Below are 27,404 nucleotides of genomic sequence, written 5' to 3'. Positions count from 1 at the left end.
TAATGTCCAAGTAGCCTAGTTTTGTCTTTGGAGGAGAGACTTCTCTGTAACTACACCTTTTTCAACTCACTATGGAGAGCTGTTGGTAGAAGGTAGCACTGCCAAAACAACTTTGTTTTATTTGAAATTCTTGACTTGTTACAGTTTATGGGTGTTGAGCTTTATCTGATTCTGGACTGTTCTGGGACTTAATTAAATACCTATGTGTGGGTGGGGAGTTGGCATTGCCATTTCTCATTCTGCCAGGTAATGGAGGAATGCTAGAAGAACAGGTATGAGAATGGGGAAAGAGGATTCCCCACCCCCACCGCCAATCTAAGTAAGAGAGACTCCTTCATTCAGACCAGAGAGGCAAGTTGGCCCCCAGGCTGGCCGAGAATCTTTCCTTCCTTTCAGGACTGGTGCTATGTTGCAATGTTTCCCGAGGAGAAGGCAGTGTTCCTAATGCTTTTGCCAGCATAGCGCACGAGAGTGAATTTTACTCTCCTGGAGACATTCCTTCCTGCAGTTCTGCCAGCAACATCCTCCCTGCATCCTCTTCTGTTTACTCCCAGTCCAGCGCCCAGATGGATTTCTGAAAATGGCAAGAAGTTGCCTGAGCAAGTTGTGTGTGCCCACGCACGTACATGCACACGAACACACACGTATGCACGCACAAATCATCCGGAGGCACCGAGCTAGAAGAATGCAAACCTCCCCAAGGGCCTGTGTGTGATTTCATCCAAGAGGGACATTCCAGGCCACTCTGCAACCTTTCAAGTCTCTTGTGAAATCTCCAAACTTGAAAGCAGACAAAAGCATGTGCCAGACATTGTCATCAGTAGGCTGGAAGCTCAACATATTAATCAGCCCAGGGTTGTCTCCAATTAGTTTGTGAGATTAACTCATCCTGTCACCTCTAGGAGGGTACAAGGAGTCGTTGTTCCTTCAACTCACATAACCCCATCTGTCTGAAAGGCTCTCAGATGGGAGTAACTTCTGAGCCCAGAAAGGCTGTCACATTCTCACCTTGTTCCTAGGACCTCTGTCCCAGAAGCAGCTCTGACATTACAACCTGGCAAAGGGAAAATGTCAGAAAGAGTTAGAACCAATTTTTACTGCAAAAATACCCCAGTTTTCTAGTGGAGCTGTGATCTTAGCCATATGGACCTGCTCTCCAACAACGTGGATCACAACCCATCCATCCCTCTCTATTCTACGTGACTCCTTTCCATTCCTTCCCAGAAATCTGGGGAAGGGAGAGGACCCACCCAAAGTTCTGGGGACCTTCCTGAAATTCTGAAGGAAACACCCAAGCATCCTGGAAATAACAAAATAGCGTGTACACACACACACACACACACACACACACACACACACACACAGAGTAATATGCACCAGCCAGAAAAACAAAGATTATTTCCTTCATCTGGGATGGGTTTAAGAACCCTACCATATATTTGACTTCACATGTGATGGGTTATCCTTGGTCCATGGAGAAATAACATGGTGTACTGAATAGGCTGAAAGGTTTGGATATAGAGTCCTTGGAAGACATATAGTCCAACCCCCTCATTTTACAGATGCTGAAACTGAGATCAAGAGAGAGGTGAGGTGACTTCCCAAAGGTCACACAATGCCATTGGATCGCCAGTGCTTAATGCAGTGCCTGACACATAACCTCTCAATAATACTTACTGATTATATGACTTATCTGTAGAAGAAAAGGACATGCTATCTATGTCAAGCTTCTCAATGGGACCCAATTCTTTTCCCTTATTGTTTGGTTTGCTCAGGTTAGGGCTTTTGTCCTTCTGACCCCAGGGCATATTGGACCATCTACTTCCTACTGGGTAGGTAATGGTTTAGGGGTGATGATTTGTTTTATAATTGACAAAGTGCCTTCCATGTATCATTTTATTTGATCTTAGACAGTTCTGTGAAGTAGGTAGGGCAAAAATCTCATTTCACACTAAATTAGAAACCAAGGGAAATGTTTAAATGTCAAAAACTCACAGGTGTATGAAGAAGGTACTGTAGCTATGGAGAATGAGGAATAAGTTTCTACAGACACCCCTTTTTACAGATTAGGAAGCTGCTGTCTAGAAGATTGTGATTTGTCCCAGGTCACAAATCCCCATAATTCTCCAAAACTGGATGGCACTTCCAGGATTTTGTGACATTCTCACTGGTATTTCTAGAGGGTGACAGCACTAGGTTTTGGCAATAAGAGATTACCGTTGCTTTTTTTCCCCCCTCTGGAAAAGTATCTTTCATTATCACCTGTTTTGCTTTTTGCCTGGTACAATTATGAAATTATTGGAGGTAGTTCCTCATTATAAACCCAATTTGAACCCTTAGCATAAGCAAGCTCAGTGCATCAATGTACATAATTCGAGAATTCAATTCAACACACATTTATTATAAAGTCAAAATATGTGAGTTCAGATCTTGGTTCTGCCAAATGTGTAAACTTGGGAAAGGCAAAGAATTTCTCTGGGCCTCAGTCTGCTTATTTCTTCAGTGAGAAGGTTAGTACATCAACAAATGCTAAGGTCTCTTCTAGTTCTCAACCCTGCTGTTCTCAACATACTTTGCTTTGCACAAGTAAGGCCAGTTCAGAGGGACCTGAGAAAAGCAATTTATAGATATTTAGTGACTGGTCTTGGGTACCTACTGTTAAGGGAGAAACCAGGAAAAGGTGCCTTAAACAGTAAATATGGGTCCAGGCGGGTGTGAGAGACAGCAATGACAGCAAGGGGCCCACAAGTAGGGAGACTAAAGTTTAACAGCAAAGGGATGTCTGTTACTGAATTGGCTGTTAGTTCCAACTGCCACTCTGAAGCACCAAGACTATGGCAATCAGCAAAGTAAAGGCAGGAGTTTATAAGTTAAGGCAACACATTTAATCAAGGACAAACAAAGATTAAGGATGGGAATAGGGTTTACTACACTTAAAAGCTAAGGGCAAACCACAGGGGCAGGGGAAGGACTTGACTACACTAAACTAAGACCTAAGCATAACAGGGCCCAGGGAAAAGCAGGACAGGAATGAGTCTCCTCACAACAGTAGTGTTCAGCCCCACTCCAGTGATGTTTCTGCTCCTCCCAGATCACCAGCTGCACTCTTCCAGGTGGGTAGATTCTGGGAGCTGACCCAGCCCAAAGTTGACCTGCAACTCAGGTTGGGACTTAGCAGTCTCTACCAAAATCTCCCACAAGTAGGTGACGGTCTTTCCACAGGATCACTGGTAAATCTGGTGTCTCCTAGTTGTTAGTTGCTGCTTGCCCCAACCACCATGGCGTCTCTCAGTCAGTAAGAAACACACTTCCTGCTTCTTCATTCCATCTTGGAATCCTCCAGCCCTTCCTGCTAGGTCCAACACTAATACTAAATTAATAGCTAAATAATCCTCATATCATAATACTACTTGGTTAGGAAAGACTGTAGGTTGTCACTGTAGTTCATTCTAGCCGTGTCTGACTCTTCATGATCCCATCTGGGGTTTTCTTGGCAAAGATTCTAGAGTGAGTTGCCATTTCCTTCTTCAGCTTGTTTTATAGATGAGGAAACTGAACCAACAGGGTTAAGTGACTTATCTAGGGTAACTCAACTAGTAAGTGTCTGAGATCAGATTTGAACTCATGAAGATTCGAACACTTGACTTTGGTCCTGCACTCTCTCCACTGCATCACCTAGCTGTTGTAGATTGTATGACTGAGCAATATAGTCAACTCCTGGAGTCCTCTTTCCTTAGGATACAAATGACTTTGCTAAGGTCATTTCTTAACGACTCATTTCCCTAAGTTTTAAAACAAAGAGGCTTTGATTAGATGATCTCTAAGCTCTCTTCTGGCCTTAAAAGTCTGTGTTGCAGAGGGCAGCTGGGTGGTTCAATGAATTGAGAGCAAGGTCTAGAGATAGGAGATTCTGGGTTGCAATCTGACCTCAGATACTTCTTAGCTGTGTGACCCTGGGCAAGTCATTTAACCCCCATTGCCTAGCCCTTGCCACTCTTCTGTCTAGGAACCAATACACAGGATTGATTCTAAGATAGAAGGTGAGGGCTTAAAAAAAGAAGTCTTTGTTGCTGAGTCTGTCTCATATAAAATGAAGACTGAGTTCCCACCTGTCTACACATTGAGGATAATTGAGAAATTGTCTGTTCCTGTTAGGTTGTGAGCTTACTACTAACTTATCTTTACTTCTACTTTTCTGGTTTCAATATGTGAAAAGATAATAAAATGCCACATCTAACTTCTGTGAGATGTGGAGCACGTCCAATTAAGTTGATGCATTTGAACAGAGTACCTAATTTAGTGTCACAGCTTTGAGAATATGGACTTCACTTTTTTGGTATTGGTGATTGCACAATGGTTTGCTCTTGTTTCTGGGAGAGAAATTTTACTTGATTTTGTTGAATGGTAGACTCACTTTTTTGGCTTAAAGGCAAGTCATGTCAAGTCAATGAATATTTAAACCATGATTCCTAAGCACCAGGTAGATGTTAGAGATACAAAAATGAAAAAGCGAGAACTTCCTGATCCTCAAGCAGCTTCGTTCCATTGGGGGAAGAGAGAATGCAGTATGTGTGTGTGTGTGTGTGTGTGTGTGTGTGTGTGTGTGTGTGTGTGCATATGTATGTGTATGCATGTGGATGTATGTGTGTATTAAATATTTTCTATAGGGAGACAACAACTAATGACTAGGGAAATGAAGAAAGATGTTAGGTAGGACAGGGCATCTGATTCACATTTTGAAGGAAGCCTAGAGATTTCAAGTAGCAAATGCAAGAAGTGAGAATATTCTTGATATGAGGGATGCATTTTACTAAGCTTAACAGAGGAGGGATGGACTATTGACTTATTACTAAGCTACAGAGAGAGACGGACTATTGAGTGCTTGACTGGAACTGAAATTGAATGAAAAGGAATAATATGAAATAAGTTTATAAAAGTGAGTGGGAGCCAGACAGTATAGAACTTTAAAAGGCAAACTGTCCACTTTGTATTTTAGTCCTTTTTATATTTTATCCTTGAAAGAATAGGGAGCTACAAAATTTTTTTGAGTAGGGCAGTGATCTAATACCTCCATGTTTTAAGAATATCCTTTTGGCAGCTCTTTGGAAGTAAGCTGTAAACAGTAACAGTGAGTTCTTGTCAAAAGGAACAATGCCATGGTTTGAATGGAAAATACTTTCAAATGTAGTGTTTTCTAAGCGTCAAATCTTGAAGTGCATATCATTCATTTAAATCTTAAATCTTTCTTCCAGAGCCCAGAAAATTTATCCCTAATAGTTGACAGAAGTCCTGGTAAGCAAATAAAGAAGGTGAAAATGACCGAGCGAGCAGATGATGCAATCTGCAGCATGTTGCAAATTAGGAGGAGACATCGTAGCCTATGAAACATATTTTAGTGAGAGGATAAAATGTGGCTTGATTTAAAGCTAATGATATCATGTGTCTAGTCACTTAAGATCAAAAGCAGCCTTAACTATAAAATATTGCTAATGAAACCAGAGCAAAGCGGGTAGGCTCCTACTTCAGATGCACGGAAGAGAAATCTCACTCTGTGTGCTATGCCAGAGGGGTGAGTCAGTCAGACTTTCTGGCAGGGGTGGTCCTTGACACATTAGCTCAGGCACATTCTTACTAGACCTAAACTCAATTTGTCAACATCACTCTGTGTCCCTTAAGCCTTTTGGGTACACTGAACATGGGAGCAGAAAGGCTCTTCCCCTTTTCTCTGCTTGGTGACTCAGTATTTTTAAGGGCTCGGAATTATGGTTTGTAGGAAACTGAGAATTGTGGGAGAATAGAAGTTACTCTGATATGTTCAGCCTCCGGGTTCAAAATTAAATGGTCCATCTGTGAGGGATCATAACTCCTGATCTTCTTCCTGAGGGATGGAGATCAAGGACTAGTGGCTTTTGGCTCTTCTGTCATTTTCAGGAACATAAAGAATCCAGAGGGAACTGTCATGTCAAATAGGGAGGCAGGTATGAAAGAATGGAGTCTCTGGGTCCAGAGGACCTGGATTCAAATCCTCTCTTTCTTAATCTAATATGCTTGCCATCTGTATGACCTTGAGGAAGTCACTTAGCTTCCTCATCTGTAAAATGACATCTAGATCTACGATTCTATAAATTACTTAAAGCCCCAAATGACATGTGGTCCTTCTGAAAGGCAAATGATTCCTTAAGCAAATGATCATTCATCAAGACATCCCGTACTGTGAAGCATGAGGGGATGAGAGGTAGGGATGTTGGAAGCAGAACATAAAAGGATATGTGTGTAAGGGCAAATTCTTGCCCAAGTCTAGTAGAAATTCTCAGTCTAACTGGCCTCCCTCCCTTCAGTTCCTTGTGAGCAGAATTTCCACTTGAACTCACAGCCACAGCGCCACAGAGGTGCTGAATAACTGTCAGGGTGTCACTCACAGCTTAACCAAAGCGCTCACGTTTCCTTTCATTCCTGCCTCTAGTTACTGAAAACATTTGCTAAAAAATTGCTGCCCCGCTCAGGAGCTGTCAAAGGTAATTGTGTTGCACAAAAGTTACCAAGAAGCATGAAATAATATGGTTACCACCTGGAGACTGTGAGTTAATAGAACCTGTCTGATGACCCGCCAAGTCTTGCCACATGTGGACATGCTATCCTCTGACTGTAAACCACTGCAGCATAAATTTGTGGGGGAGAGTTGGATCTGATGGCTCCTAGGAGCAATTTACATACAAATCCCTATGTAAGAGTCTTAAAGTTCAGTAGCCAGGTCATCAAATCCAATGAGGTCTAAGTTGTTTTTTTGGGGGGGTGAGGGGGCCCTAGAAGTTAGAAGAAGACACAGAGTTGTAGGAAGAAATAAAGGCAACAAGAACTTGGCTCTGTGTGTGCTCCTTACTTACCATGAAAGGCAAGAGCTTCAGTTTTCTTTCCTTATAAGCTGGTGGTGACAGTGGCCTTGGTGTCTATGAAAATGAAAATGGAAGGATTAGAAGGTTAAAGAGAATCCTTGAGGAGCTAACAGTCATCGCCTTCCCAGTAGCAAGGATTGTACCATTCCACAACAATAGGTGTCTAATTTCTTTAATGAAAAAAAAATGCTTCTATCTTGCCCTGAAAGCCAATACCAATGTTTCACACACATCTCCTCGAAACTAAGGAATGTTTTATTTTTATCTATGTCTTGGGACTCTCCACCAAACTCTCCCAAACTCTCAAGATGTTAATGCTTTCTTCAGTATACTGGGGAAGGATCTAGGGCTCTAAGGGACATGGGAAGCCAACCCTTTCATTTTATGGAGGAAGGAAATAAAGTGATGGAAAGAGCATTCATCTTTGAGCCAGGAGGGAACGAGGCAGCAAGCATTTATAAGGCACCTATTCTGTGCCAAACACTTTACAAATAACTCATTTGAGTCAAAGGACCTGAGTGTGCAGCCAGGCTCCAACACTTAATATCTGTATAAATTTGGGCAAGTCAAATCACCTCTCTGGGCCTATTCCCTTATCTGTAAAATGAGGAGGTTGTCCTAGATGAGTTCGTAGGTCCCTTCCCATTCTGACTTAGCTGATCTAATTACTCAAAGGCTACAGGAACTCAAAGATAAACACTTTTTCATCTGAAGGTGCCCTCACATTTACCACAGGGTTTAAACCCTAGACCCTCTTCATTCCAGGTCTCTCTTCTACTTATTTTCCTTAGGTGAAACAATCATCAGTAAGATAAATATTCAACAAATCCCCTTATGATATAACCAATCTCCCTGATTGATTAATTTTATAAGTTCAAAGGTTTCTCTATTGGGTTTTCTTTTTTCTTTTTAAACCCTTACCTTCCACCTTAGAATTAATACTATGTATTGGTTCTAAGGCAGAAGAGTGGTAAGGGCTAGGCAATGGAGGTTAAGTGACTTGCCCAGGGTCACACAGCCAGGAGGTGTCTGAGGCCAGATTTGAACCCAGGACCTCCTGTCTCTAGGCCTGACTCTCAGTCCACTAAGTTACCCAGCTGCCCCCTGTATTGGATTTTCTTAAAAGTGAAACTCCCATATATCTTTGTAAAATGAAGCTTTGCCCCACCTACTTGGCACTTTGACACAGAAGGGAGCAAGCATTCCTTTCTAAGAATCACTGATGGGGGTAGCTAGATGGCTTAGTAGATTGAGAGCCAGACTTAGAGAAGAGAGGTCCTAGGTTCAAATATGACCTCAGACACTTCCCAGCTCTGTGATCCTGGGCAAGTCACTCATTCCTTATTTGCCCAGTCCTTACTGCTCTTCTGCCTGGGAACCATTACAGAGTAGTGATTCTAAAATGGAAGGGAAGGTTTTAAGGGGAAAAATGTATTTCTGAAACAAGAATATTTGGATAAAACTATGATAGAACATGAACTTCCTCATTTTACTCTAGATTTGCTTAATCATAAATTATAGGTGACATATCGCCAACAGTAAAAAGGCCAATATACTTTTTGGCCAATGAAAAGCATTGGTCAACAAAAAAGCTATCTATTCCCACATAGACTTTGTCCTAGAATAACGAAGAAATTTATTCCTGCTTCATTTCTTTGGCAAAGAAAGAAGGCACCCAAAGCCAAAGGCAGGAGAACATGGAGGAAAGCTACAAAAATATTTTTTGAATGAGTTGGTGGAGGGAACTTCTTTGGCATATTGGGAAGAACATTGTATTAGGAATCAAAAGCAATAAATTCTTCTCCTGGCTTTGCCACTAAGTATATCTATTACCTAATAATTTAGTCCCTCTGGGCCTCAGTTGATTCATGGGTAAAATAGGTAAATTAATATTGGCATATTAAGGAAGGCAGGACAGCTGAAATATGGGGTGACAAACAACAGCTATAGGCAATAGCTATGAGATCAACAATTTTTCTCCTGTGTGATTGCCTTCAGGCAGTAAGTAAAAGCTAGAAGAACCCCTATTTGTGGTCTGGCCCATCATGCCACATTTGAAGAGAAGGATGAAGAGTAAGAGGGCCAAGCAATTTCTCTTTGGGAGAGAACTACACAGGTCATTGAGTCCAGTATTCCTGTATGTCTTTCTCTGGGTGTCTGTGTTTGTGTTTCTCTGTCACATGTGCTTCTGGAGAAATTTATGTTCTAGGATATGCTGAAAGTTTCCTGAGGTATTAGAAAAAAAGGACCTCTACATCCTAGAAAATGATGAATCTAAATTACAAGGTTAATGACAACAAAATCCTTGATAGCAAGCACCTTCTAAACCTTTCCCTATTTTCTTTCATGTTGAAAGCCATGGGAACCTTAGGGAGAAACCAGATGCTTAGTGGACTGAGAGACAGACCCAGGGATGGGAGGGCCTAGATTCAAATTTGGCACACTTCTTAGCTGTGTGACCCTGGGCAAGTCACTTAACTTCCATTGCTTAGCCCTTACCACTTTTCTACTCCTTGGAACCAATATAGAATATTGACTCTTAAGATGGAAGATAAGGTTTTTTTTTTTCTTTGTCTGTTTTTTAAAGCCATGGGAAACTTTAAAAAAGCCAAAAAGAGGGCTGGGATACTCCATATGTTCCAATGGACAAGGAGTATTCAGTGCAAAGTCTTATAGAGAAGGGGTGCATGGTTGGGATAGTCAAGGAGTGGGAGGATTTACAGGTAGGTCATAAGGAGTTCAAATTATGCCAAATTCAATTTAGTGTGAATTACAAAATGATTTGGGGCCACATTAATGCATGCCAATTTCAGTTAATGTGATGTGTGGGAGCCCATCAAGTGTTCTGACATGATTCTATGCCTGTCATTGCTTATGGATATGCTGTACTGCTGCATATCAGTATTACCAATTTTTGTTTTAAAGAGGTTATAATATTGACAAATGGAAGAATTCTTCAAATGAAAACACTGCTGGAACCACAAAAAAAGAGAAATTGCAATAGTAGAACAAAAATTTGATGTAATTAGATGACATGAACACTGTAACTCCAAAACCAGATGAGATGTTGAATCTGAATCTATGGGACGGAATTTTTTTAAATGCACAAATGAAATAAGAACAACAAAAAAGGCAAAGCTTGTCATCTACAAACAACTACAAGAGTGCAAAGGGCTACTGGATAGAAGGGGGGGGAGGTTTCTTTCAGCTGTTGGGATTGAAGAATGCACTCAAAAGGCATTCCTTTTAGAAGAGCATCCATTCAGGCAAAAGCTTCAAGCTTATTTAAGAAGTGAAAGAAAATAGAAATGAAGTACATAATGAACAAACTTTTATTTAACATTATTTAGATAATGTTAAAATATTAGAGAAGTAACTAGTACAGATGAGGCCACGGCTACATATCCTCATGTTTTGAAATAAATATGGAAGAAGGTGGATACTGATCACTTTAATGTGGATGAAAAGCCTTGTTCTTGGAAAGAATGCCTCCTAGAATTATTTCTTATATATACATATATACATATTTATATATATTTATTATATTTTATATTATTTTAATTTCATATATTATTATATCACAATATTCTATTATCCTATTTTATATTATTATTTATTTGTGATATTTATATTTGTATTTATATTTTATACACTATATTCTTTCTATTATAAATATATATTTTAATACGCATATGTATACATAAACATGTATATATACATATAGGAGTGTAAATGTGTGTTTGTAGATACACATACACCCTGATGATGGATATATATATATATGTATAAAGAAATATAGATATATATCCCTAGCTAGTGCTATAGTGGCTCAGAAGCTCCAGGAATAGCCCATAATAAATAGATCTGAGAGAAAGAAAAAAACCCAATTTGGACTGAAAGTATCAAACAATCTCCTACTACTTTTATTGGGAGGGAATATGGAAGAAAGAAGATTTTAAATGGAAACCAATGCTTCTTTATGAGCTTTGAAATCCTCACACTCTGAAAGGCAGCAATCAATTGCTTCCAGTTCTTTGGTAGTCAGATAGGTAGCATGGGTGACTAAAGCTATTTTCACAGACTGTTTTCAAGTTCTTTTAGCCCTGCTATTGAAAAATATTACAAGGACAAAAAATACCACTTTTAAAGCTTTACTGATTTTAGATAATGCCCCAGGTCATCCAGCTACACTTGATGCATGTGATGATGGGAAGATGTGTGCATGCAAATTGGCTGAGATGTGGATAAAGCTCTTTGCTCATTTCTGTGAATGTATAAAGATGTAAAGAAAGACAAGACAAGACAGTTCCGTCTCCATGCAAAAATGTTTTACATGACAATGACAACTTTTTTGGTCATTTTGTCAATGTAAGCTTATATTTAGATTTTGTTGTTTTTCATTTGTTTTTCAGTCATGTTCAACTCTTTGGGACCCCATTTGTAGTTGGTTTGCTATTTCGTTCTCCAGTTCATTTTACAGATGAGGAAACTGAGGCAAAGAGGGTTAAATGACTTGCCCATTGTCACATAGCCCAATGTCTGGTGCCAGTTTTGAACTTGAGAAAATGAGTCATCCTGACTCCAGGCTTGGCATTCTATCCATTCTACTACTTAGCCACCCCAATATTTAGGTGTGATATTCAGTAATTTTTTTAATGAAAAAAATTTCATTTTCTATAACTTTTCTTTTCCCACAACTACTCTATTCCTTCAATAAACTTGAATGAAAAATATAATTTTCCTTATTCTTTGTTACTATAGTAGATTGATAAACAGATATAATTTATTTAAAATTTTTTTGTTGCCTATTTCCATTGGGCTGGAATCAGTCCCCATATTAGACATATAATTATAACTTCAAATAGTGTGAATTTGAATAATGCAGTTGTGGAGACAGGCTTTCTTTCAAGGTTAATGTGAACTGGCAACTGTATTCGGAGTCAGCTGACTGACTCCTAATACAACCTAAGCCAGTCACTTAATGTCTTTGGTCCTTATCCATTAAATGAAGAGGTTGGATTAGAAATAATTTCTGAGTTTCTTTTCAGCTCTAAATCTATGTGTATACCTTATATATATGTAATATATTTAAATATGTATATGTGTATATAAATATACACATAGATCCATATGTAGGAGTGTGTATGTGTGTACATACATGCATATATATAATCCCAGAGATATATATCTAAATATATATAGATATATATCCCTTGCTAATATCATAGTGGCCCAGCAACCAAAGGAATAGCCTATAATAGAGCTAAGAAAAATTATGTGATAATTTAAACATTGGGCTCATATATACACGCATTGAAATATTTGTAGCAGTACTTTTTTGGTAGTAGCAAACAGCTGGAAACAAAACACAGATCCCATCAGCTGGGGAAATGGACAAACAGATTGTGATTAGCAAATTATGAGAAGCCATGAATATGAAAAATTCAGAGGAGAAGGAAAGTAAGATGAGCAGAATGAGGGAAACAGTACACGCGCTAACTACTGCAATATAAGAGAAAACTACAATGGAAAAAAAATCTCAATTCTATGTCATTGAAATGATCAGTGATCTTTTGAGAGTTACTATCTCCTTTCATTGTATAGGTGGGGAACTATGGGCACCGAATACTGCATATCCTGGTAGACTTGGTTAATTTATTGGTCACTTTTACTGAAGTAATTTTCTCTTTCATTTTTATTCTTTTTTTTTTTTTTTGGAATGAATGTATCTCTAGGGAGGAAAGTGGAGGAATCTATTTGGAAATTAAGATCATGTTAAAAAAGTTGTCCATAAAAATTACAAACCACATCGGGCCTTAATATAATGGGTACTGGCAGCAATCGAACTGGTAGAGAGGAGTATGTATTTACTTGGAAGAAAGAATAGTAGGATATAAACTCCACTGGAAAGAAAAAAATGGGGGTGGGGTAGGTAGGGGCATTTTTTATTTCTGAAAGCACATGTAGAGTCAAACTAGCCTTATTGGATAGTCTTTTATTCTGGAGAATGAGCGTATGCCTCTATCTTTGAACTGTAGTTCAAAGCTTCCTGCTCAGTTTAAAAAAGAAAAAAAAAATCTTTCATAGTCTCCAGTCATTTTATTTCACAGAAATTATATACCTCCCTCTTAACTGTCCTCCAGTGCCTGTCACATGGGCTCTCTCCCCTCTTCTGGGCCAGTTTCCCCATCCTGTGTCTGTCTGCCAGCCTGTCTCCTGAGCCCTTCTCTCAGTCTCCTAATGGATGAGCAGACTCCTTTCTGTCTCTGGGGAGCCAGCAAAACTTCTCCTGTTCGCCTCTCCCCACCCCATAATGGAACATCCCTCTCCTCCATCTCTCTCTCTCTCTCTCTCTCTCTCTCTCTCTCCACACACACTTTTTGCTCTTGTCGCTTCTTGACTCTTCTTTCCCTCAGCTGCTCTTTCCTGGTTTCCACCATAAAACATCTGGGAGGACCCCAGGTAGGGAAAGTGTCCGCAAGAGGTGCCCCTACCCCTCTCTCACTGATGTCTCCTTTGATCTCTGGAGATTATGAAAGAAAAGTGTGAAGAAACGGAGCTGCTAGGGAAAAGAATCTTGGTGATTTATACCATCATTCCCTAGTAGGGTTAGAAACAAGGGCCTATTTATTCTAATAAGCCAAGAATCCTCTGGCTCTCCCCAGTGTTTTTTCCCTTGCTTTGCCAAATGTTTTCTCCCCCTGTGGTAACTGGGAAGACAGCACTTTGCTCAGGGTTCTTATTCCACATGGAATGTTAAGAGAGTTCAGATGCTGAGACAGGTCATGGCAGTGGGGGTGGGGAGAGGTGTGAGCTTATCCAGATCTATGTCGAAGGCAGGACTGTTTTTAAGTTGACACAGTGCTAAATAAAAAGCACCTTTCTTTGATCTCAGTGACTTCCTGGGTAGACTGTCTGATTAGATAAAGATCACGTATCCCCCATCCCTTAGGAAGCTGTAACCTTAGCTTGGCTGCAACTGCTTGTCCCATGCCCCTCTGTTTCCCTCTCGCTCCTGACTGTTGTTCTCTGTCTGTCTGTGTCTCTCCCCTTGTTTCTAGTTTTTCTTCTTTCAATCTGGGGAGGAAAATGAAGGCTGGGGAACTGGAACGTCACTGTTTCTCAGAGAAGACAGAGACTAGTTTTTTCTTTCTTTCTTTCTTTCTTTCTTTCTTTCTTTCTTTCTTTCTTTCTTTCTTTCTTTCTCAACTGGTTAAGAATGAAACAATAGACTTTGAGAGGCTCATCTGGTTCTGGGCATCAAAGGAAAATCAGTCTCTTCCTGCAATATGGTTAAGCCCCCAGGATGCTATGAAACAAATTGGTTGGTAGGGGGAGAGGGAAATTCAGCCCCTCAACTGGGTACATTAACAGAGGAAAGAAAGGAGGAGTGCGGGAAGAAATGTGTTTCTGAGGACTGCTTGTAGCACTTAGTATTAACCCAGGCACTCAGTGGATGCCCTATAAATGTTAATTGAGGATGATGAGCTGCTTCATATGGTTGGACCATATGTGTTTTAGAAAGGTGACTTAGAAACCTGCTTAGGAATAACGAGCTTTTGAGTCCCAAATCATTTAGCTGATGAGACCTTTAATGGCTCCTATAAAAGCCAGAATTCTAGGGGCTCCTCTTTCTTTTTTTTTTGATTCAAGTATCAGTCAATCAATTAAACATTTATTAAACACCTATGATGTACCTGGAACTGCACTAAAAACTAGAGAGATATAATCGAAAGCCTCTCCTAGTTTTCCAGCTAAACCACCCTCATGCTTGGCCAAGCAGGACACAGATATTTCAGTTCACAACTTTTATTTGCCTATTAGAATTTGAAGGAAAATAGGATTCTTCCTTTCCTTTGGTTCCTTTCTTTCTTTTCCTTTTGCCCCAAGCCTCCCAAATTCAAGGTTGTTGGCACTCAGACATTGTAGTTATCTGATAATGACTTAAAATTAGAGAGAACATAAGTCCTTGCCCTCAAGGTACTTATAATCTAATTGGGATAATAAACTGCTTAGAGAACAATACAGTAGAAGATAGTATGTAATCAAGAAGACAGTATGTAATCATGCTAAGTGGTAAAGTGCAGTTCATATAATGCGTGTTTTAAGAAGAAGGGGACCAGTGTGGGTAGAGCTTGAAGTGGCAGGGAAAAACTTCATGGAAGAAATGGACTTGGAGCTGGGGCTTTGCTCTGTCTTCCCATTTCATGTTTAATTTCCATGATGCTGAAGCAGTCTCTTAAAAGCTTTCATGCAAATTGTTGGCTTTTTTTTTTTAACTCCTATTGGAGTGATGGCTCCCCACCTTCCCTTTCCCCTCACACACACACACCTATGCTTGGTAATGGCTCAGGCCATTCAGGAAGACTGTACCTTTCAAAGTGGGGTCCTCACAATGCCACAGTGAAATGTCCTCCTGTTCTACAGTGATGCCCAAAGACCATTGCTGCACAAATACTCCTATATGCTCTCTTTCTCCCTCTCTTCAAAAGCCTAGTCCTGGCTGAGTATCCATTGGAGAAAAACAGGAAGGGAGCAGAATGATTCCAAAGCTATCATCTTCTCAGGAAGAAGAGACTGGTAGCAGGCACTCTGAACTTCTAATGTCCATCCTTAATGTCTGTAAGTTACACTCTGCAGCTTGCCAAGGAGCGAATGGAATCTATCATGTACCGTGCCATTAGGATTAGGTGACCTCCTCAAAACAGACCAGGAAAATACATTCTCAGGATGCCAGACCCCTAAACAGAAATTCCAGATGTATTAGGCCATAGTTGCTTTGTTCCTTCCTTGAAAATTGCAGAGTGAGTGCAGCTACCCTGGAGGCCACAGGTATAAAGGACCAGTTGCACCAGGAGATAGCCCTAACTTTGCCTCTTTGAAGAGAGGTATAAATTTCATTATGTGCAGGCAGAGTCATAGTTTAGCAACTCGTCATTGCAGTCAAAGGGGAAACCATAAAACTCTGGAAACGGGCCCTTGAAGAGTTGTCTTGCTAGCAAATATTTGAGTTGGATAAGATGGAGGAATATGTGTGGAATTACTCTTTAAACCTTTCAACTCCCTGTTCTGCTGTCACCTCTGTCTTTTCTATGTAGCTCAAATCTGAGCCAGACTTCACTTTCTCCTGCCTCCCTCATGGGTGAATGTTCTCTGTTAGGATTAAGGGAAGATCGGGTCTCAACCCTTGGCCTCTGTTAAACCCAAACATGATGTGTATCATGAGCACCTGACATTCAGTGCCTCTGTCTTATTTAGCTTCCAGTTTCTGACTTGAACTAGAAACACCTGGGGGTGGGCAAATGACCATAAGGGAATCTCTTCCTGTGGTTTTTCCCCCAGCTTTGAGGGCAGTTCAGCTTTTTTTCCCCCAATAGTTCAGTTTTTATGAATTTTGTAAATTTTTTTTCACCCAGAGGAATACATTGTTGAGTGTATTTCAGGATGGAACTTTAATGTCTGGATGTTGACACTATGGTTATAAGAAGAGAAGAGGTGAGGAGAAGAGAGTAAAAGAGAGGAGAGGAGAGGGAGAGGAAAGGAAGAGGAGTGGAAAGGAGAAGAGAGAAGAGGAGAATATAGGACAGGAGAGAAGAGAATAGAGTGCCTTCTGTATGCCAGGCACTGGGCTCAGTGGTTTTATAAATATCTCATTTAGTTATAAAAAATGAGAGACAAAAATCAATGGGCATTCATTAATCATAATATAGAATTCATTTGAATTCCGAAGGCTCAGAGAAAAGATTAAAGTGTGCTTTTTTCTTCTGTTTAATTTTCATTTGATTGTTTTTGATTACAAAACAACCAAGTATGTCCCAACTCTGTACAGACCACTGAAGTAATGGGGTGAGTGATGAACATTTTACTTATTAATAGAATTTATGTACATGTGTCTCACTCCTCCCTTTCCCTCCCTGCATTATAGAAGGCATCAATCAGGAGACAGATATGTATATATAAATTATGGCTTCCATGTTTCCATTTTTTAGTTCACTCTTTAGAGATGACATTCGCAAGCTATTCTTCAAGTATTAAATCTGTAGATGTATATAATGTTCTCTTGGTTCTACTCATTTTACTGTTCGTTATCCCATGTAGTTCTTTCCAAGTTTTTTTTTAAGATAACCTACTCATTGTTTCTTTTGGTCCAGTAATATTCTAATATAATCATATATCACAATTTGTTTAGCTATTCTCTAATTGATGGGCATCCCAGGAACTTCCAGTTCTTTGCCACCATAAAAAGAGCTTGCTATCAATGTTTTCTTCTTTCCTGATATGCTTGGGAAATAGACCCAGCAACAATGTTGCTGGATCTAAGGGTATACACAGTTTTATAACTCTCTGGGTGTAATTCCAAATTGTTCTCCAAAATAGTTGGATCAGTTCACAGCTCCACCAATAGTGTATTAGTGTCCCCATTTTCCCACTTCTCCTCCAACATTTGTCGATGTGCCCTTTTGTTATTTTAGGCAGCCTGATATGTGTGATATATTTCAGAATTGTTTTAGTTTCTACTTCTCTAATTGGTAGTGATGTAGAGCATTTTTTTGTGTACCCATATATAGCCTTGATTTTTTTTTGTTTTCTTGTCTTTTGCCCATTTATCAGTTGGGAGATGACTCCTATTCTGATAAATTTGACAGATTTCTCTATATATGTTAGATATGAGACCTCTATCTAAGAGGTTGTCTTTAAAAATTTCTCCCCCCCCCAATCTTTTGCTTTCCTTCTAATATTAGCAACATTTGTTTTATTTGTACAAAACCTTTTCAATTTAATGTTCTTAAAATTATCCATTTTGCATTTACAATACTCACCATTTCTTATTGACTCATAAATTCTTCTCTTCATAAATCGGATAGGTAATATGTTCCCTGTTCTTCTAATTTACTTATGGTATCTCATTTCATATCTAGAACATTGATCCATTTTGATCTTATCTTAGTGAATGATGTAAGATATTGGTCTATACATAGTATCTTCCAAACTAATTTCCAGTTGTCCTAGAAATTTTCCCCAAATATTGATTTCTTATCCCCAAAACTTGGTTCTTTGCTTTTCTCAAATACACATTTACTATAATCTTTTACTACTGTTGTAAATCTACCCTGTTCCACTGATCTACCTTAATATTCCTTAGTCAATGCCAAATGGTTTTGATAGTTACTGCCTTATAATACAATTTAAAATTGGATGCTGCAAAGATCTTCTTCCTTTACACATTTTTAGTGATTCTTTGGATGTTCTTAATCTTTTGTTTTTCCAAATGAACTTAGTTAAAAAATTATAATTCTTTTATAATTTTATAACACAAAAATTTATAACAAAATTCATTTGTGAGTGAAGAACTTCAATGGGAAAAATCAAAATAAACTCACAAGGAGCTGGCAATGGTGTCAGAGATAGTAGTCCATGTATTATTAGTGAATTATAGTACCTAAAAATTTACTTTTTAGAGCTATTTGTAATTTTCAAAGTTTTTCCCCATCTATTATTAATTTGTTCTTTAAAAGAGCCCTGTGAGGGAAACAAGACAAATCTAAATATGTATGTAGTGTATGCTCTGGCCTTACTCTTCCAGAGTGAAGCTAGCTATAATTCCCCCTTAATATTCTAGGGGTACCTCAAGGTGGGTGTTATTTGGAATTTGGGATTGATTTGAAATAGGAGCCTTTCTCTAATGCTCTCACGGAGAATCCTAATTCCAAAGTTGTCTTTCCTATTTTAGCTACCAGTGATTAATGCCTAGATTCCATTTAACCAATTAACACCAATTGGCCTTTTTTTCTTTAAAAAAAAAAACAACAAAAAACTCTTGACTTTCTGTCTTAGTAACAACTCTAAGACAGATGGGCTAAGCAAATGGGTTTAAGTGACTTGCCCAAGGTCACACAGCTCAGCTAGCTTTTATAATGGCATATTTACTTTGAAGACATAGAAAGAAGTATGCAAATGCCAAAAATATCTAGCATCTACTCCAGTTACAGACTTCCTGGTCTATCACTGTCTTAATCTTTCAAAGTCATAGCCATCTATATTTTTCATCTCCTAAATCAGAAATATCAAACACCAAGGCCTTGTGTTGGCCTTTCCACCAGGCTTGCACATCCTCTTTTCTGTTACCATAACACAAGCTGGCAGGAAGGTTTTAGACCAAATATATACATACACAGATACATGCATACATACATAGGGACAGACTTGGATTGGGCTGACTAGTAGCTCATTTTGAATGTAGCTCAATTCTGGCTTCACAGTCAATCAAAAAAGGTTCTCCTTCATCATGTGGCTGGTGAACCGGGACCAAGACCAGGCACTGAATGTCTGCATGTGCCCAAAGTCACACATAGAGAGTACATTACCCAAGCACTCTGCACAAACTCATAAGAGCTGAGATCACTGTCCAATTCAAAGTCAACTCAATAAGAACTGTTTACTCCCAGCCAGATACTGTATTAAACACCAAGAATACAAAAAAAAGCCAAAAGGAAGACAATCCTTGCCCTCAAAGAGCTTATATTTTAATTAAGAAAAACACATAAAAAGGAGCTGAAATGTGGAGTGTATGGGGTAGAGCAAAAAGTACGTGAGGGAGAAAGCACTTCAGAGAGTCAGGAGAGAAAAGAAGGGATAAACAGATAACTGGGGCCCTTCCTTAAAATGGAGGTTCCAGAAGGAACTGTCCAAACAAAGGAAGGAGCTGCATAGGAAGAGGGATTTTCCAGGGTGAGAAGGCTAATGGTGAAAGGTCAGGAAAGAAGTTTTGAGAATCAATCAAATGCAGAGTTTAGAATCCTGAAGGGGTGTCATGTAAATTTCACAGAACTTGAGGTCCAAAGTGTTTGAGTGCCTTTTAAGATCACACAATGAATTTGTGGAAAACCAGAACTAAAGCAAGGCCTTCTGACTCTCAGGCTGATACTAGTCCGTTTCAATCAAGCAAGAGCTTCTTTGACTAACCTCTGGTCTTGATAGGATAGGAATGCCCAGTTGTTGAAATAATAGCAGTATTTTTGGAAGCACTAAGAAGTCTACTCTGAAACTCCTTCCTATTCTTCTCCAGGTCAATATGGATGTCTTGGATTATGATTTATACAAATCATGACTTGCGCCCCAGTCCAGTACAACATTCTTTTACCAGGAATCACCAATCTGAGAACAAAAGAATTTAAGATATAAAAATATAAATTACAAGAAGAAATCAAATAGTGCAATCATTTTTTCTCCCTTCCTAAATAGCATAAAAAATTTAGGAGGTGGGAAAACTGGGCAGATGATGTGAAAAAATTGTCATGATTTTCTCTATTTATTCTAAGCATATTCTTTATGATAAAGATCTTCTTTCTTCTCCAGGCAGGCTTGAATTTGCTGAAGCTTCTCAGCTTGGCTCAGGGATCATGAGGATTCTGTTGCATGTCTCAGATTTGAGAATGCTGTGAGCAATACTGTTCCATGCACTATCCCTTCTGGCTTTCCATTCCAGCTGTAGCTTGCTTCTCTGTTTCTGCTTACTCTAGAAGTTCTAGCAGCTTCATTCTTCTCTTATTTCACCACTCATATCACTCCCTGATCTCAGTTGCCTAGAACAGCCAAGTGCTCTCTTTTCCATTTGTGTTCATGTCTCTTTTTTACTTTTTCAAATTCATACCACCTGGCACAGTCTTGGCCTTAGAAAGCAAATCCCTCTGGGAATATGACATTCTGAGGCTTTCCCCAATGAAGAGCAGCTTTGCAGCGTCATTTATAACTGTGTTTCTGTAGTAAATTTGCAGGAGTTTTGGGTGAGAGTCTCACAAGATAGGCAGGCATAAATGGGCACTAGTAAAGGGAGTACTCTCACTGATGACATTTATTTATATCTATAGATCTAATAGAGTATTGGTATGTCACCTCCTGTATGAAGGCTTGCTAATCCCTCTTCAGGGCTTCTCTCTCACCTTTGGTGTCCATCTTTCACCCAATTCTCATTTGGGCCTCCAAGAAGCATGCTCATAAACCATACCCTTTCAGCCTACAGGATAAATTGGGTTAAGGGTAACCATCGGCACTTAAACCCATTTGTAAATGAGGAGGATGTCTACCCAAGCAAGTGACGATTTCCCTGGTGGAATAGGCAGATAAGAATAATTTATTCTAAAAGTCATGAAGGAGGCTGGAAGAGGTGTTAAAGAGTTTCTAGAGCTTGGTCAGAAATCGAAGATACCAAGATCATCCAATATATCCTCACCCATTGCCAGTCTTCCTGAATTTTGTCTTGTCACCAGACATTTTAATGGAGATTATACACAAAAGAGAGTAATTTCCAGGGAGACACACTTTGGTCTAGAAAATTACTGGAATAGTGAGTTGGACCATTGAAAAGGAGATTCACATAACTAATCTAGAAACAAAAGTTGAGTCAACTTGACTCATGATTCGAGATTTGGGGGAGGGAGAAGAAAAGGGATCATGACTGTTGATAAGGCTGGACAATAAGGAGTGAAGTAAAGCATGGATGGTGCTTGACCTGAAATAATGGTTCAAGTAAGGTAGTCACTAATCAGGATAGTAGCATCCCAGAGCAGAATTTCTCCTAGGGGAGAAGGCAGCTAGAAAAACTACAGAGATTCAGGAGACTCACTATAATGCACCATAGTACAGAAAACTCTGGATAAGAAGACCTTGAATCTAGTTTTAGATCTTGTATAATGCTGTGTAAGCTTAGTAAGTCATTTAACTTCTCTGGACCTCATTTGTATCTGGTCCTTTTGCCACTGATGGCCTAGTGCCCAGTTATTAGTCCCTGAATCTTGAGTCCATTAGGTTCTGGGCTAGGAAAAAAATTGGTCTAATTAGATTTGTAGGTGATTCCTAAGAATCTTTTTAGCTCCACGATATGAAGTTACTTCTTGTGAGGTCCACATCACTTAAGCTTTGAATTCAAAGAATTACCTTATCTGCAGATACCTATAACACCAATAATACCTGCTAATGGTTTGATTTCAACACACTTGAAAGGTCAAAACACATCTGTCCCCATTTTCTAACTGATGCTTGAAACTGCTTCAACTGGGGAACAAAGTCTTTCTTTCATTTCAAACTGAAATGAAAGCTGAAAACGTAAATATGCCAGGGAGAAGCAAAACATTAACTTGCATTAAGCTAAGATATAAATGTCTATTAATAGAACTTTCATTTAAGAGCAGGTTTTGATGGGAGTAGGGGAGAAGAGGAAAAGGAAGGGCATAGGGAGGGAGAGTTGGGTAGCCAAATAAAAACACATCCTTTATAGTTTTGTCTAATATTATTTTCAGAGCACTATAGATTTATTCAATGCTTACAATAGGGTAGACAATGAAAGTCTTATCATTTCCTAAAATTAAGAAACCAAGGTTTCGGGAAAGTTAAATAATTTTCTAATCAGCATCTTCAGCAAGAGGGGATCTGAAACTTGGACAAGGTTTTCTAGCTCTAAGTTCCAAACTACTCTTCCTGATATACCAACCTGACCAGTGTTGTGAGGGTTGTTTAGCAATTAATTTAGTGTTAGTGTTGGACCTGGAGGAAGGGCTGGAGGATTCCAAGATGGAATGAAGGAGCAGGAAGTGGGACTTGTGCTCTGAGAGAGACTCCATTAGTGGTTGGGGACATAACTGTTGCTAACCTTGGGAGATCTCAGAGTTAGGGAAAAACTGCATCCAGATTCCCTGGGATCCTGAGAGGTGGAGGCTTTCGGCAGTGGACAACAGACCTGCAGAGCAGCACCAAGTGGGGAAGTGGTTTGTGATCTGGTGGACAACATTTCAAACTCACTCTCCCTACCTGGGTACCTTGGATCACCTGGTGGAGTTGGCTCTTGGCATCCTGTGATCATCCTTGGATTTACCATGAGACCCCAATTGAAAGCCATCCTCAGGCCTTTTAGCTGAGTTGACCAAACCTGGCTGGAATAAGGTTTGGAGAAGCTTTCCCTGTGACTTCAGTACTGCTTCCTTTGGGCCCTGCCTGGCTTAGGTCAATAGAATAGTGTAGTCAAGTCCTTCCCTTGCCCCTGTGGTTTGCCCTTAGGTTTTAAGTATAGAATCCCTTATTCCCATCCTTCATTATTATTTCCCTCAATTAAACTGTTATAAACTCTTACCTTTTGCCTGCTGGCTCCATAGACCCTGGCTTAGGTGGGCTGAGTGACTGTTGGGCCAACTGCCATTCCTGTGTCAGTTAACAGCTTGGCAGTAAACCCTGGTCTCCCTATCCTGGTAGGTCCTGTCTCTCCTTCAACCCAGTGTGAACCCACAAACCATTTAGTTACATTTTAATAATATTAGTTAACATTCCTGGTGCCCCACCATTACACCAGGAGTCCAGACTGAAGAAAAGAGAAAAAAAAGACTTGGTATAATATAGAGGAAAACAAGGGGTAGGAAATACTAATTAAGAAAGAGAAATGTTCTTGTCTATTCTCAGTTACACATTCTCATCGGTGCTTCTAGCATATATATATATATATAATTTTCATACGACTGAGATTATCTTACCCAAACCATTCATTTTACAGACCAGAAAACAAAGGTCAAAAGAATTCAAATGATTTGCCCAAGGCATGTGGCCAAGTCAGATTCTGAACTCAGAACTTGTGGCTCCAAGTTCAGTGTTCTTTTCATTAAACCACAGCTGTCTGTCTCCCATTTAGTGTCAGATGGAATTTACTCAGCTCCTCCTCTTATTCCAGGAATGAACCATGCACAATGGAGGCCATCAGAGAGTTTATAGGAACTTTGAAAGGATCAGAGTCCAAACCAATCATTTTATAGATGAAGAAGCAAACCTAGAGGAAATGAGCAACTTTTATGGATTCACCTAGTTTATAAGAATCTCCAGCAGGAGTCAAACCCAGGTTTTTCTGACTCAAAGTCCTGCCCCTATTCATTATGCCTTAAAGATGTTAGAAATCATCTGACAGTTGTAAGGTCATAGATTTTAAAACTAGAAGGATTCTTAGAAGCCATGTGGTTCACTGGGATCTAGCCTAGGGAAAAAATAGATCTAATAGAAGATATGTATTTGGCCAACTAGTTCAGTCCATTTTTTCCATTTTATAGAGAAGAAACTGGGGCCCCAAATCTTGGAGCAACTGACCCAAGATTTTATAACTAGTTGATATTCATTTGGGACTAGCAACTTACTCATGGTCACACAGTTAGTAAGTGGCAGAGCCAGAACTGGAATTGGATGCCAATTAATTAATTACCAAGTGTTCAGGGGAACAGAGTTCACCAACAAGAATCTGCAGTGGACAAAAACAATTGTATTATGAGACATGACCCTGAGTCAAATTCTCCATCCTGGCTCTTAAGGCTTGGACAAAGAGATGTGCTGGATAAATTCCTGTGATTTTACTGTTTGTTCAAATTACTTTGGGGACCTGGATGATTTTATCAGATATTTTATTGCTACCAGCTTTTAACCTAAATAACCATGATTAGGATTTGGTTTATGATACATTTCCCTTTGTGTTCTAGTCATCTGTATATGTTTTATCCCCTTGCTAGTGATTCCCACTGTGGACAATTCTGTCTAAAGTAGTTTTGTATTGGGATTGATGTTCCCTTTACAAATTGTCTACGGATGTGGTCTATCGTGTCCTGGACATGTGTATCTCGTAGACCAAGTGTTGTCTCAGCTGCCTCAATTACTCGATCTAGAAAACTACTTGGATGTTCCTTTTCCCCCTGTTTTAGCTTCTCAAACTTTTGCCAAGAGTTTGGTCTTTTTGCGTGAATTCTCATTGCCTCAAGTAAGTCCGTTCTACACTGAATCAAGTATCTAAGGTTTGCGTGCTGTGTGAAATCTAGATCTTGATGAACTAGTGGTCATGCTATCAAATTGGGGTTCGTCCTTGTTTTGTTCAGGAATTTTTCCTTTTCTGAGGAAGAGTAAAATTCTCCTAAAAGAAATTCCACGTCATCAAAACTGGGATTAAATAATGCGTACACCCTCTTTAATTCCTTCATGCTTTTGAAAGGTTTTTCAAAATACTTGGGAAAGCGTCTTTTTAGGACCTCCATATCACTTGGGGTGAATGGTTTGTATGTTTTCACATGCACTACCCCTTCACCAGGCTGTACTATTGTTCTGTCAACAATTAGTAGGAGAGAGACTATGGCATTTGTGGATAGAGACTATGGCATTTGTGGATGGTTGGTTTTTAGTGGTATTGTTTCCTAAGTACTTTGATTCCACAATTTCCAGTTGAAGAATTGTGTGCTTGTTCAATTCCCTTCCTTCTCTTAGTTGTTTTAGTACTTGGAACAGTAGCTTGATGTTTGCTACCAGTTCCTGAGAATCAGTGTCTTTCTTGGTTGTGATTGTATTGTAATAGTTCCACAGGTAAGAGCATATATTCTTTGAGACTGTTAGGAATTGCCAAATGGATAGGGTTATGGCTATGGCAGTTGGGATAAAACAAATTCACTCAGCAAGGGTTAGGGCACACCATTTATAATAGTCATAGAGGTCTAAAGCTTGTTGCATGAAATTGGAGACTGTCTTGAACCAAAAATCCATTACCCTTTGCATGAAAGACCATGACATAATAGATATGCTAGATAAAATGAATGTTATTCTAGCCAGTTTCATTTTGGGTATGCCAGAAGATTTAAGGTTGCTCCCTAACTTTGCTTGCCAATTAAATGTTATGGATAATAAGGGGGTACACTAAAGTTAGAGGGTGCTCTAATTCCCTTGCTGAGTGATGGAGGGGTAAAAGGTGATTGAGATAATAGGAGAGGAATGAAAGGGATGACTGAGTTTAGAGAGGAATGGACAAGGTGGTATTAGGATGGTAAGGGTACAGGGTGAGGTATTCAGTAGAGGCAGCTAACATAGACTAGATACCCAAGCTAGAGACAGAGGATACTGAGGGGAAATAGGCTGAGCCCTTCCAGGCAAGAAAGGTACTCCTACAGATACAAGGAATAGGGCCAGTCAGAAGTGGTTTGAATCCGACTTGAGGGCTTTCTTGTCAGTTTCTCAAATCCTCAAAGGAGGAATCACAAGTCTCCTCCATATCAATGAAACTGAAGGGATTCAGGAGTAAGTGTTGGGCAACTACTTCCTCCCAAGATAGATGCCTTCAGTTTCCCTCAGGAAATAAAGAGAATAAATTCTTCCCCTTCAACCCTTGCCTAATTCTTCAACACAATGATTCTTCAGAGGGTTTGCTTAGGTAACAAAAAGATTTATTAATGTTCAGGGTTGGTCAGGAAGGAGAGAGGGGTTTGGGGTTTCTGACAGCCACTAGGCAGAAACTCAAGATGGGGGAGGGTCACAATAATGAGTTAGACTGAGAGAAGGACCTGCTTCTCTCAGCCAGAGAGGATTTGGCTGCTCTTAATGTCGAGGGAATACTAAAGGGATAGTTTGAATTCAAGGATATCCTACTTGCCTACTGGGGAAAACTAAACCCACAAAGTCTATTCACTAAAAACCAAAAAGCCACCCTGCCTCCCAGAGCCCCAGGAAAACAGACGGGGAAAACAGGGAAATAATATGGAGAAGGTCAGGGAGAGATCCAGAGAAATTAGCTAGGTTCAAATTGTCCAAAGACAAAGCACAGGCCAAAAGCAAAATCGAAAGTCAAAGGAGAGCTCTAGTTGGTCCTTCCACTCTGTTCAAGGCTCAGGAACCAACTGACTTCTCTCAGAATTCTAAGGTTTCTAACTGCCAGAAGTTTTCAGTTGGCCCCCTGCAAGAGCAAAAGCCTCTCTTGCATCTTTTGCATTACAATAGTGAGTGTCATGACAGGGAGAACCTTTTCTTTCCTTTCCTAAACTTTTTTTTTTTTTTTTTTAGCCGTCACTTTCTGTCTTAGAATCAGTTCCTAAGCAGAAGAACATTAAGGCTAGGTAATTGAGGTTAAGTGACTTGCCCAGGGACACATACCTTAGAAGTATATGAAGCCATATTTGAACCAAGGATCTTCTGTCTCTAGGCCTGGAACTCAATCCAGTGAGCCACTTGACTACCCTTTCCTTAAATTTCTTATCTCCTTCAGGTTCTATATGTGATGATCAAGGACTATTTGGGAAATCATTATCAGTATACAGGGAGCATAGGTATAATGGAAAGCTCCAGGAGGCCTGAGTAACTCAGCCCCCCACTTACTATGTGACCTTGGATAGATCATTCAGCTTCTCCTGGGCCTCAGTGATTTCATCTGCAAAATGGAAGTTATCTCTTCCAGCTCTAAGCTTCTATGATTCTACTTAAATCTCATCCTCTCTCAAGTCCTGCATACAGAACAAGAGGTCTGCAATATAAATGGAACGGAAATGAGAAACTTGATCCTGTGTTAAGTCTCTCCCTGAAGTATCCTTGTTTAATAGCCCTAGTTCAACATGATAGTCGGTACCAGGAATGAGAGTGTTTCTCAGGTATCTCCTTCCTTCCTTCCTTCCTTCCTTCCTTCCTTCCTTCCTTCCTTCCTTCCTTCCTTCCTTCCTTCCTTCCTTCCTTCCTTCCTTCCTTCCT

Source organism: Gracilinanus agilis, chromosome 2 (assembly GCF_016433145.1).
Source record: "Gracilinanus agilis isolate LMUSP501 chromosome 2, AgileGrace, whole genome shotgun sequence".
NCBI classification, from domain to species: Eukaryota; Metazoa; Chordata; class Mammalia; order Didelphimorphia; family Didelphidae; genus Gracilinanus; species Gracilinanus agilis.
The sequence above is the reverse complement of the archived record's forward strand: the minus strand, read 5'-3'. Positions refer to the sequence as shown.